This window comes from Bison bison, unplaced genomic scaffold, assembly GCF_000754665.1.
Source record: "Bison bison bison isolate TAMUID 2011002044 unplaced genomic scaffold, Bison_UMD1.0 scf7180017864280, whole genome shotgun sequence".
In the NCBI taxonomy this organism is placed as follows: Eukaryota; Metazoa; Chordata; class Mammalia; order Artiodactyla; family Bovidae; genus Bison; species Bison bison.
This window is the reverse complement of record NW_011494852.1, coordinates 5464374-5477082: the sequence shown is the minus strand read 5'-3', so window position 1 is coordinate 5477082 and position 12709 is coordinate 5464374. Positions and strand designations below refer to the sequence as shown.

Sequence of the window (12709 nt, the reverse complement as noted above, 5' to 3'; positions counted from 1 at the left end):
GGTGGATCCAGGGAATTCGAAGCGGGGACAGCGTCAGCGAGGATCAGGAAACAACTGCTTAATTAAACGTTTATTAAGGATATAAAGAGTGGTGAAATAAGGATAGCTCAGTGAAGAGATTCAGTGAAGAAAAGAGGCTGAATAAAATTCCAAAGCAGGAAATTTATGTCACCTACGAAGGCCGCAGGCGTCCTCCCATTCTCCCGAAGGAGAGGAGACACTAAGGCCTCCCTGGTCAGATCTTAGAAGCCCAGGCAAAATTAGTAGGCTTGACGAGCTTCCCTGCCTCAGAGGAAAAGTTCAGCTAGAAGGTGAAATAAAGGACATGGGGAGACCAAATTTCAGGACATACTTTATTTTCCAAAGTAGTCTTATACCTTAAATTGTGCATAGAGGATAATGGGGGAAGGGGTAGAGTCATGCAAGGACAGCGTTACTGATCCTTATCGAAGCCAGGCTTTCAATTTATCATATGCAAAAGTTTAGGTGATTTACATCATCTTCTGGCCAGGAGGCCTGTTAACATTTTAAGAAACTTATTTTTCTCTAAAGGTGGTTATTCTAAAGTCAGGCGCCAGCCTCCAAAAAGCACTGGATAAAGTTGCATTCCTATAGGGCAAAGGTGAGGTGGGCTCAATCAAGAAAAGAATTAACTCAAGGGTCCAAGGTTACAAACATTGAGGCTACTACTTACATTTCTATACACCCATTATATCAAGCAATACACTGCCAAGGACACAGTAGGTAAGGGATATGGAGACTTAGCAGCAAACATTGGCCCAACAAGTGAAAAACCCTTCACCAATACAATTTCTAATCAATCTTTTAACTACTCAAAGGAATCTGTGTTTAGACAGTTTAGAACATCTCATGCCTCTCACAGTTGGGAGGCTCTGAACAATCATATGTGGCCGGAAAAACCTATTCAGGCAGGCTAGAGGATTTTCAAAGGAGTTTGTAGGTTGAAACACTGTCACACCCAGGAACTATTAACTGGAGCTGTAAGCTAACTCTTGTTTCAGAGAGAGGTAGTGGGGGACAGCCCCCCATAAAGTCTGAGGTGTAGGTGAAAGCACAAAGCAGAAAGTAGGCAGACTCTGGTTTTGTGGGTAGATGCTCGAGAATTTCCAGGGAGACTCCTGAGGCTTGATCCCGCCTTTGCGTATGCCAAGCCTCCTTCCTCATGACCTTTGCCACGGGCGGAGCTCGCTCCCCGAAGTCTGGTATTCCCATCTCTTTAAGAATTTTCCACATTTTTTTGTGATCCACAAAGTCAAAGGCTTTGGCGTAGTTAATAAAGCAAAAGTAGATATTATTCTGGAACTCTCTTGCTTTTTCGATGACCCAACCTGCAGCTGCTTCATTGGAAGGTGGATTCTTTACCACTGGCCCACCAGGGAAGTCCCTATATTTTAAGTTTTTGTTTAAGTTCCTGTCAACTGACTGTGACTTTGTGGGTGCACTACCCTTTGGTTCTGCCACTGTGTTTCATAGTGAGAGTCAGTCAGTTCAGTCAGTTCAGTCGCTCAGTCGTGTCCAGCTCTTTGCGACCCCATGAACCACAGCACGCCAGGCCTCCCAGTTCATCACCAACTCCCAGAGTTCACTCAAACTCACGTCCATCGAGTCAGTGATGCCATCCAGCCATCTCATCCTCTGTCATCCCCTTCTCCTCCTGCCCTCAATCTTTCCCAGCATCAGGGTCTTTTCAAATGAGTCAGCTCTTTGCATCAGGTGGCCAAAGTATTGGAGTTTCAGCTTCAACATCAGTCCTTCCAATGAACACTCAGGACTGATCTCCTTTAGGATGGACTGGTTGGATCTCCTTGCAGTCCAAGGGACTCGCAAGAGCCTTCTCCAACACCACAGTTCAAAAACATCAATTCTTTGGCGCTCAGCTTTCTTTATAGTCCAACTCTCACATCCATACATGACTACTGGAAAAACCATAGCCTTGACTAGACAGACCTTTGTTGACAAAGATGCAAAACTGTGTGTGTGTGGGGTGAACATGGTGCATTTCTGTGACCATGTGTGTGATTGTGTTATTGTGTGTGACATTTGTGATGCTGTGCAAATGTGCTATAATAGAAAGTGACTGATGGAGAGTGGAGGAAGGGTGTGGTATGATAGTGCATGAGAAATGGTGAGGACTAGGCTAATGGATGTAGGTTTGTGAAAGGAATTCTGCTCGGTAGTATATGATTAGAAAGCACCTACTGTGTGCCAGATGCTGTTGCTGTATGTTGTACTGGGATAGACCTAGAATAAAAATTAACTTTAAAAATGGAAAATAAAAAATCAGAGTAGAAGGGCAAATTCAAGAAGCCTATTATATGTGTATTTAGATAACAAACAGATATCTGGATCAACACAAAACAGTGAAGAGCACCAAAGATGGGAACTACAGGGTTAACACACAACACTATTTCCTTTTTTAGTATTTATTTATTTATTTAGGCTGCCCCATGTTTTTGTTATGGCATGTGGGATCTAGTTCCCTGACCTGGAATTGAACCCTCACCCCTGCATTGGGATCTCAGAGTCTTAGCCACTGGACTACCAGAGAAGTCCCAGTATTTTATTATTTAATTCTTGCCAAAATACAAATTACTATTTAAGCAAAAATAAAAACAGTGTAGTCACGGTTTTATATATTCTTAATACATAAATTAACAGATATAGAAGCAAATTGTATGACAACAATAGCACAAAGGCCAGAAGAGAAGTAAATAGAAATAAACTATTGTAAAGGTTCCAGTATTCTATGGGGAGTAATGTAATATCCCCCGTGCAATTTCCATTTTGTGTCAATCAAAACATACCATTGGCCCTGATTTCGTTTTTTAAAAAGTGATATATTTATGCATACACCAGTTACTGTATATATAATAAAGGAATGCGGAAGAGGAAAATGAAAGACTAGAGAAAACTGTACTGCAGTAGTCAGGATATAGAACCAAATTGCATTTTTCTAATTGAGAATGTCCTCTTGGTAGGTAGGAACAGAATTTTGGAGTAAACTGGCAGGATTCTGTTTTAGTAGACACCTCTCTGTTGCTGGAACATACCAATTATATCTTCATCCTTCATTTCCAACTGTGTAGGTGAGTATGTCTCATTGATTGGCTGCCCATCAAATCGTATTCTGATCTGCCTTATTGACAAACTCAGTCATTCACTATAGACTTTCATTAGTTTACTAAGTGGTTGTATGCCTCTTAATCCTTTTAAAAAATACTTATCTGTTTATTTGGCTACATCAGGATTTAGTTGTGGGCAAATGAACTTTTTAGTTGTGGCTGGCGGGCTTAGTTGCTCCACAGCATATGGGATCTTAGTTCCCTAACCAGGGATCAAACCTTCATCCTTTCCATTGCAAGGCAGATTCTTAACCACTGGACCACCAGGGAAGTCCCTATGCTTCTTAAAGTGCACCACCTGCCACCTTCAAATTAATATGATCATTGTTCTCAGCCTTGACTCCCCACTTGGCCTTTTTGTCAGCCAGGCCAAGAACTAATCTCCTCAGCTGCTGCTTCACTGGATCCACACCACACACACACACACACAAGCGGCAACAGGAGCAGCAGCAGAAGCTGCTCGTAGCTTTGAGCTTCACTCCTTCTTATTTTTCTTATATCCCCAAGCTAGGCAAACCCAGGTGCTCTCTCCTTTGACACTAGCAGGTGATTTAAACTACACAAGCCTCTGCCATAAACACTCCAAGCCAGTTTCCTTTCCTTGCTTTCACAAACCATTTGCGGACTTTCTTGGGATGCCTGCTTTGCTTTTCCTAGAAAGCTTCATTGTGTGAGTGAGAAAATGTTCATTTCTTCTTGGTGTTTGTGTGCGGCCTCACCCGTCTCAATATCCTAACCAAATTTGGGGTTGGGATCCATTCTGTATTTGCCAATTTTAACAGGAATAGACACCAATGTCTTTTTTCATAGGTGACATAATCATCTCCGTAGAAAATGCAGTGAAACCTCTAAATACTCTAGTAGAAATACTAAGTGAGTTTAGCAAGGTATCAAGCTACAAGTTACAAAAATCAATTTTATTTCTTATATACAGTTGGACATTGAAATTTGAAAAAATACCAATTAAAATGCATCAAAAACTCTGAAATACTTAGGGGTAGACCTGACAAAAGATTTTGTTACCTGTACATTAAAAATACAAAACATTACTGAGAGGAATTTAAGAAGAGATATATTATGTTCATATTGTGTTGCATAGTTATGAGATTCACCATTATAAAGATGTCAGTTCTCCACAAATTATCTATATACTGAATATAATCTCAGTGAAAATGCCAGATAGATTTTTTAGCGAATGAACAAATTCCTTCTAAAACTCTTCTTGGTGTTTGAAATTTAAAAAAAAAAATTGTGTATGAATGTATATAGCAGCTTTAGTTGTAACAGACAAAAGTTGGAAAAGCCCATATGTCCTTCCATGAGTGAATGGCTAAACAAACTGTAGTATGTTCACATGGAATTCTACTCAGCAATAAAAAGGAATGAATTACACATATAACAACATGTATGAATCTCCAGGGAATCATGCTGAGTGAAAAAGTCAGTACTCCAATTACATACTTTATAATGTATATACAATATATAATGTATATATACATTATATCAGGCTTCCCTGGTGGCTCAGAGGTTAAAGCGTCTGCCTGCAATGTGGGCGACCCGGGTTCGATCCCTGGGTCGGGAAGATCCCCTGGAGAAGGAAATGGCAACCCACTCCAGTACTCTTGCCTGGAGAATCCCATGGAGGGAGGAGCCTGGTAGACTACAGTCCATGGGGTCGCAAAGAGTCGGACACGACTGAGCGACTCAACTCACTCACTCATACATTATATAATATATAATGTATAATGTCACTTATGTAACATTCTTGAAAGGTAAAATTACAGAAAGGGAGAACAGATTAGGGTTGCCAGGTCTTACGGAGAGGGTTTCGGGAAAGAGAGAAGTGGGTGTGGCTATAGAAGGACAACATGAAAGATTCTTATGATGATGGAAGTGTGTTGAGAGTATCAGTGTCAACGTTCTGATTCTGTGTATAGTATTGCAAGATGTTACCACTGGGGGAAATTGGATAAAAGGTATCTGGGATCTCCCTGAATTATTTCTTAAAACTACATGAGAATCCAGAATACTGGAGTGCGTTGCCATTTCCTCCTCCAGGGGATCTTCCTGACCCAGGGATCTAACTCTATGAATCTCTTGCATTGGCAGGTGGATTCTTTACCACTGCGCCACCTGGGAAATATTCTTGCCTGAAGAATCCTATGGAGAGAGGAGCCTGGCGGGCTATAGTCCATGGGGTCACAAAAGAACTGGACACAACTGAGAGTGTGCGTGCGCACGCACACACACACACACACACACACACGAGAATCCAGAATTACTTCCAAACAAAAAGTTAAAATTTAAGAAAGTTAGGCCAAAAGGAAACAAATTCTAAGGTGGTAGAACAAAACCCAACTGCTTTATAAATGTAAATTTACTAAATATGTCAAAGAGTAAGACTGCCATTTATTTTAAAAATAAATATTTAATGAGACATACTTCAAAAATAAAACAGTTAAAAGAAAAAGTATAGAAAAAGATAATGCACTAGCCAAAAGAAGCATGGTGAAGCTATAGTAATATCAAAACAGACTAAGACAAAAACCAATATTATAAATAAAGGGTAAATTGCATAATTTCTTTTTTTTTTCATAATTTCTTTTTAAAAAGTATTTATATTTGGCTATGCTGGATCTTTGTTGAGGCATGTAGGAGCTAGTTCTCTGACCAGGGATCGAACCCAGGTCCCCTGCATTGGGAGCACAATATCCTACCCACTGGACCACCAGGGAAGTCACAAATTACATAATTTCTTATTGGATCAATTTAACAGGAAGCTAGTACAACTCTAAATATGTATCATCAACAAGAGAGCTTTAAAATATATAAAGCAAAGCTTTACAGAAATAAAAGGACAAATGGACAAATCTACAAGTATAAAAAATGAAATCAGGAAGCTGGATGGACATAGAACCAGCTCTGTTCTCTCCTCATCTTTTAACAAAATAATTAGCAAAAAACAACTCATACAGGTGACAGAAGAAATGTACTGCTGGTAAACACACTTGAGACAAATAATTAAGACTTATTTAGAGGACATGTTCTCTCTATGCAGTGTTTAGGAGTCTCTTTACCCTATCTGGGGCTTCCCTGGTGGCTCAGAGGTTAAAGTGTCTGCCTGCCATGTGGGAGACCTGGGTTCAATCCCAGGGTTGGGAAGATCCCCTGGAGAAGGAAATGGCAACCCACTCCCATATTCTTGCCTGGAGAATCCCATGGACGGAGGAGCCTGGTAGGCTGCAGTCCATGGGGTCGCAAAGAGTCGAACACGACTGAGCGACTTCACTTTTCTTTCACTTTACCCTATCCAGAAAGAGATTCACACTATTCTGAAACAGTGCTGGTTATCATCTAGTGAAATGAAGCCTGTGAAAGGAAGATTATTTTTTTCTGCTTCCTAGAGATAACATAGTTCTTTAGTTTTGTGGCTTTGTATAGCTTTACAGTAAGCTTATGAGCTAGAAGCCTCTCTGATACCTTCAACAACTTCAAGTTCCTGATATTTAGCATGCTGTAGTCCACAGTATTCTGTTCTCTTTGCCAACATACTATTGCATAAAAGCGTCGTGTTTTCATAGAGATTTTCTCCATTTTAGTCTCTACTGCAAAATTATTGTAGTGAGTCTTCAACTTTCATTGAAAACTTTTAAAATTCTTAAATCAGAGTGGAACTCACATGAAATGTTGAAAAAAATCAGGTCTTTATGACAGGAGTGACATTAGAGTCTGGTTTGCTAGATTCTTAGGTTTTTGCACCTGGTTACTTCTCTGCTTTCCCACCTACACTTTGCACTCCTGATGTCGAGGCTACTTTGAATTATTGACATGTCCTTTCATCTGATGACTCAATGTCTTTGCCTTCTTCAACAATATCTTTCTAAATTACCTGTATCACCTTTGTCCATAAAACACACATGGACGTGGAATAACACAGTGTAAAAAAAAGTAAGGGTGTTTCCAGCAATACACATTCACAAAACTACGATATTTTTCCATTTAATATTTTGGTGACTGTGGGGTGTTGATATTTTACTAGGTGCCCGTCAGAAAAACAGAAACACAATGAACACAAGCACACTGTCTCTCAAAAACTGCAGGGTCAGAATCAAGAGGTCCCTAGAACAGACGACGCGACCATGGTCACACCAATCAAATTCGCACGACTCCAAAATCACTGGACCTCAGAGTCTCTCGACCCGCTAGGCACCCTACCACAAATCCCACCGCAGAAATCTTTCACACTCGATCACCCAAGGGCACTCCTCCTTCTCTGACTGCCGCCCGGAACTTGAGGCTCAGGCTGGCCCATCTCCTCGTCACGGTGCCCAGATCTTTTCCCACCTTGACCCCACTGAAGTCCAGTCCCAGGTAGGGCCGGGATCAAACGGAACTAAACCGACTCAGTGGTGCTTCCTTCACGGACCAGATACAATAACGCCGAGAACCCGAAGATACACCAACTGCACGGAGCAAGAGACTTTTTGCGGAAAATAGATTTGGACCGAGGAGGCCTCTGGGAAATGTAGTTCTGGGCAGCAAAACCGCGGACCTTTTCAGATTCTCCTTAGCACCAAGTAGCACTCCCAGGCTCCGAGTGCCAGACTCATGGGAGGCAGCTTCTGCAAAACTCAGCTGAGGTCCCTCGGCCGATCTGAGAGCCCCTCCACGGTGCGGTGGGTCATTCCGGTTACCCCGACAGCGGGAGGGCCAGTCCCTCCTCCGCGAGCCGCGGGGGCCTCTGGGAAGAGTTAGCTGCATCTAACGGACCTGGGCTGGTGCTGCCTACCGCCACAGTCGACGCTGACCTGAGTGGCACCCCTCCCTGGGGCCGCACCGGCTGTGCCACTCGGGCGGTGTTGAGGTGTGGAACTGTGGCCTGTGTCTGCGGGCTTGCCGGTGAGTCTTCGGGAAGCCGCGAGCTCAGAATTCGGGACTCTTTGTGCTGGATGGTTCAGGGGCCTGCGGCCCACTGGGTGCCTGTGTTGTTGGAGGAGGACGCCGGGCAGGGGCGGCGGGTTCCCTGAGGCCGTGGGAGTGGAGGGTGAAAAACTGAGCGTGTGACTCGATAGGACTTTATTTTCCAGACATTTGTCCGTGACTCATACGGCCCTGGAGTCGTGTGTGTAGGCAGATTTTGTGGATGTGTTTTTTCCTTTTCTATTTCCATATGAATGTGGCTTCAAACTACGAAGCCTGTGTGTGATTTGTGAGACTGTACCAGTGCTTCGTTTCTTTGGTTCTGGTCATCGTAAATATGTTTTTCTATTAGACATCAGTAGCCCCAACACGTTGTTTTAGTATTTGTTTCAAATTGTATTTTCGTGTATTCGCCATATTTTGTGTGCTTAGTAATTTCATGCTCCTTGCCCCCCACTCCCAGCCCCAATTCACAAAATAAAGAAAAGCTCCAAGAAAACAAGAATCATTCATACTTCTGCCAGCCACTATCAAATTTTATTTCCCATCTTTTCATTCCCCGTGAATATATTATATATATATGATCAGTAGCTTGAAAGTTGGAATCACTGTACATACAATTGTGTAGTCTACGTATGGCATTTAACAATGTGCAATTAATATTTTTTCATTTAAACAATTACACATCTATGTGATCATTTAACAGGTTTTTTATGGTATACATGTTAATGCATTTACTCTTGTTGATGGGTAATTTGGTTCTTTTCAGCTTCTTGCCATTGTAAAGAACGTGTTTATTAGCAACTGTTTGGCACATGTTATGATGCACTTTATTAATTTTCGGGGGACAGGGGGCAGGCTCTTAGAAGTGGAATTGATCAGTTGAAGTGTATGTGCTTATTAAAGACTACCTGCGTTTGTGCTAAGTCGCTTCAGTCATTTCCTGACTCTGTGCAATCCTTTGGACTGCAGCCTGCCAGGCTCTTCTCTCCATGGATTCTCCAGGCAAGAATACTGGAGTGGGTTACCATGCCCTCCTCCAGTGGGTATTCCCAACCTGGAGATCGAACCTGTGTCTCTTAGCTCTACCTGCATTGGCTGGTGGATTCTTTACCACTAGTGACACCTGGGAAATGCAAAGACTCCCTGCTGCTGCTGCTGCTGCTAAGTAGCTTCAGTCGTGTCCGACTCTGTGCGACCCCACAGACGGGCAGCCCACCAGGCTCCCCTGTCCCTGGGATTCTCCAGGCAAGAACACTGGAGTGGGTTGCCATTTCCTTCTCCAATGCATGAAAGTGAAAAGTGAAAGTGAAGTCGCTCAGTTGTGTCCGACTCCTAGCGACCCTATGGACTGCAGCCTACCAGGCTCCTCCGTCCATGGGATTTTCCAGGCAAGAGTACTGGAGTGGGGTGCCATTGCCTTCTCCGAAAGACTCCCTAATTCTATCCAATTATTCTCTGGTGAAGTTCCATCTAATCTACAGTATTATTGGCATAGTATTAGATTGCCTATATTTATACACCCTTGATAACAATGGTTGTCATTAATATTAGTAACCTTTGTTAACCTCATAAATGTAAAATATTTCCTTTAATTTGCAGTTATTTGATTACTATTGAAGTCAACCATTTTAAAAATAATTTTTTGTGAATTATGTGTTTTCTAAGTTATTTTTCTAAAGCAGTGTTCTATTTTCAAATTTCTTTTCCAGGTTCTTCAGGTATTATGGATTTATTCATTCATCTACTCACCATTTATTGAATGCTGCATGTGACAGGAGTTAAAAGATGCTTGGGATATAGCATTGAACAAAGTAGACAGACTCTGCTATCATGGTACTTAAATTGTTGTGGGTCAGATAATAAGGGGGGTAAGTAAATTTAATATAACATACATTACATAGTGAAAAATTCTAAGAAGTAAAGAAGGAGAATATATAGAATCAGGGATAGGACTTTTAGATGGGTTAGCTAGAAATGCATCCTGAAAATGTAATAATAAGGATATGAAGGAAATTAGGAGCTAATTATGCACAGCACATGCGTATAATTAAGGGAAGAGGGAACACCAGTTAGAAAAGCCCAGGTGGAAATATGCCTGTTACCAAGAGGCTGCTGCTGCTGCTGCTGCTGCTGCTGCTGCTGCTGCTGCTGCTGCTGCTGCTGCTAAGTAGCTTCAGTCGTGTCCGACTCTGTGCGACCCCAGAGACAGCAGCCCACTAGGCTCCCCTGTCCCTGGGATTCTCCAGGCAAGAACACTGGAGTGGGTTGCCATTTCCTTCTCCAGTGCATGAAAGTGAAGTTGCTCAGTCGTGTCCAACTCCTAGCGATCCCATGGACTGCAGCCTACCAGGCTCCTCTGTCCATTGGATTTGCCAGGCAAGAGTACTGGAGTGGGTTGCCATTGCCTTCTCTGTACCAAGAGGCTAGGGTGGCTGAAATAGAGCAGATAAAAGGGAGAGTAGTGGAGAAGGAAATGGCAACCCACTCCAGTGTTCTTGCCTGGAGAATCCCAGGGACGGGGGAGCCTGGTGGGCTGCCGTCTATGGGGTCGCACAGAGTTGGACACGACTGATGCAACTTAGCAGCAGCAGCAGTAGCAGCAGTGAGAGATGAGAGAAGAAAAGTAATTGAAGGGCCGGAGGCCAGATCAGGTTGGTCCTTGAGGGCCATGTTAATGATCTTGACTTTTACTCAGAATGAGGTGGGAAGCTGTGGGAGAGTTTTGAACATGTGATTTTATCTGCTTATTATTTAAGAGGATTGCTTTGGTTGGTCTGATGAGAGGATTAGGGGAAGAAGACAAGGACAAGGGAAGAAGTGGAAAGACTAATTAGGAAACTATTGCATTAATCAAGGGAAAAGATGTTGGTGACCTGGACGAGAGTAGTAAAAATGGTGAGAAGTAGTCATGTATGGCAATTTGCTGATAGAACTGATGTGATGTATAAGTATGACAGGATGACACAGTATTTTTTAATATGAGCAACTTGAAGATTGGAATTATTACCTGAGAAGGGAAAGAGGGTAGGAAAAACCTGGGACATAGGGAAATAGTGAGATTTCAGTTTGGAATATTATATGTGAAGTATGAGGTGCCCATTGGGTATTTAGGTGGAAATATTAAGTTGGCAGTGGGATATACAAGTCTACAGTTCTAAAGAAAGGTCTCAGATTGGAGACATACACTTGGCAGTTATTAGCATGTAGATGATGCACACGTGCATGCATGTGTGCTCAGTCATCTCCAACTCTTTGTGACCCCGTGGACTATAACCCGCCAGACTCCTTTGTCCATGGAATTTTCCAGGCAAGAATGCTGGAGTGGGTTGCAATTTCCTACTTTTGAGGCTATTCCTGACCCAGGAATTGAACTCCTGCTGCTCTTGCATTGGCAGGCAGATTCCCAGGCACTACACCACCTGGGAACCCCTTTTAGGTGATATTTACAACCAGACTGGATGAGATCACGTTGTAGGGTAGATGGAAAATGATAGAGGTAAAGGACTAATCTTTGGGTCACTTCAACATGACAAAGTCTGGGAAATGAGGAGGAATCAGCAAAAGAGACTGAAAGGGACCAGCTAGAATGATTGAGAGACTCGTGATATCCTGGTAACTGAGGGAAGAATGTGTTTTAATGAAAATTGTGTCAGATGCTGCTGATAGCCCAAGCAAAAGAGGACTGAGACAGTAATGTTGAATTTAGCAACATGAAAATTGTTGGTCACCCTGCAAAGCAGTTTCAGTAGAATAAGGACCTATAGAGAAAACTGGACAAGATAAATTGGTGATAACAAGTATAAACAACACTTTAATTTTTTTCTCTTAATGGAAGGAGTGAAATGAAGTGGTAGGTGGAGTTAAGAGGTAAATAATAACCCTGTTCATATACTGAGTGAAGTGATTCAACAGAGAGAGAAACTTGATAAAGGAGGAAAGGGGAGAAATGCTATAGACACCTCCTTAAATGGAAGAACAAACGTTAGGGTCTGAGGATAAAGGAAAAGAATAAAATAATCACTTAGGAGAGTGGGACAAAGAATAGAGAAATATAATATGATCTCCAGGCAGCATTGAAGACCCACTTGCTGTTAGTTTTCATGAATTTAAATTGAGCCTATTCCATGTGGTTGTTTGGTTTTTCCCCTCCTGTACTGTTCATATGCATGGTTGTCGCCATAGATAGGGGAGGGGAGAGTAAAATTTAACCAAAGTTGTTGGTTTCATGAAATAAGAAAGAATGATGTGAGAGAAAGGGGCAAGGGAGTCTAAGTTAGCAAGAATTAATTATACTAATTGACCGTGGCTTCAAGGCCAGGTAAGTAGAAAAGTGGTGGGAAGAGGGTGAGGGAAAATGAAAAACTATAGAATGAAGGAATGGAAGCTCCTGATGGTGGTGAAAAGTGGTTGAGTTGAAATGCAAGAGGAAGTAAGGTGGAAAGACAAGGATATTTTTCCCTTTAGTTGCCAAATGTTCAAAATAGGACAGTCCTTTTTATCACCTATTTGTTTTAGAAAATGTGGAATATTGTTAGCTATATTTCAGTAGGGATTACAAAATGGTGATATTCAAATCCTGTCATTCTTTATTTACTAGCTGGAATATTTTCCTAAGGAAAAAATGTCTGTCATCAATTCTGATT

At 42.0% G+C, this 12709-nt stretch overlaps 1 protein-coding gene and 1 pseudogene across 1 annotated transcript in view; one reads left to right on the top strand and one right to left on the bottom strand.

Annotated features, from left to right (window-relative positions):
• Positions 1-3039: 3039 nt before the first annotated feature.
• On the bottom strand, positions 3040-7455 carry LOC104995429 (annotated as a pseudogene).
• A 423-nt stretch (positions 7456-7878) lies between these two features.
• Positions 7879-12709, top strand: part of ZNF569 (zinc finger protein 569) — a 24926-nt gene continuing 20095 nt past the window's right edge. Inside the window, exons 1-2 of the mRNA XM_010849154.1 lie at positions 7879-8042; positions 9776-9934. The gene's annotated coding sequence lies outside the window, so the exon portion shown is untranslated. The remainder of the gene's footprint in view (positions 8043-9775; positions 9935-12709) is intronic.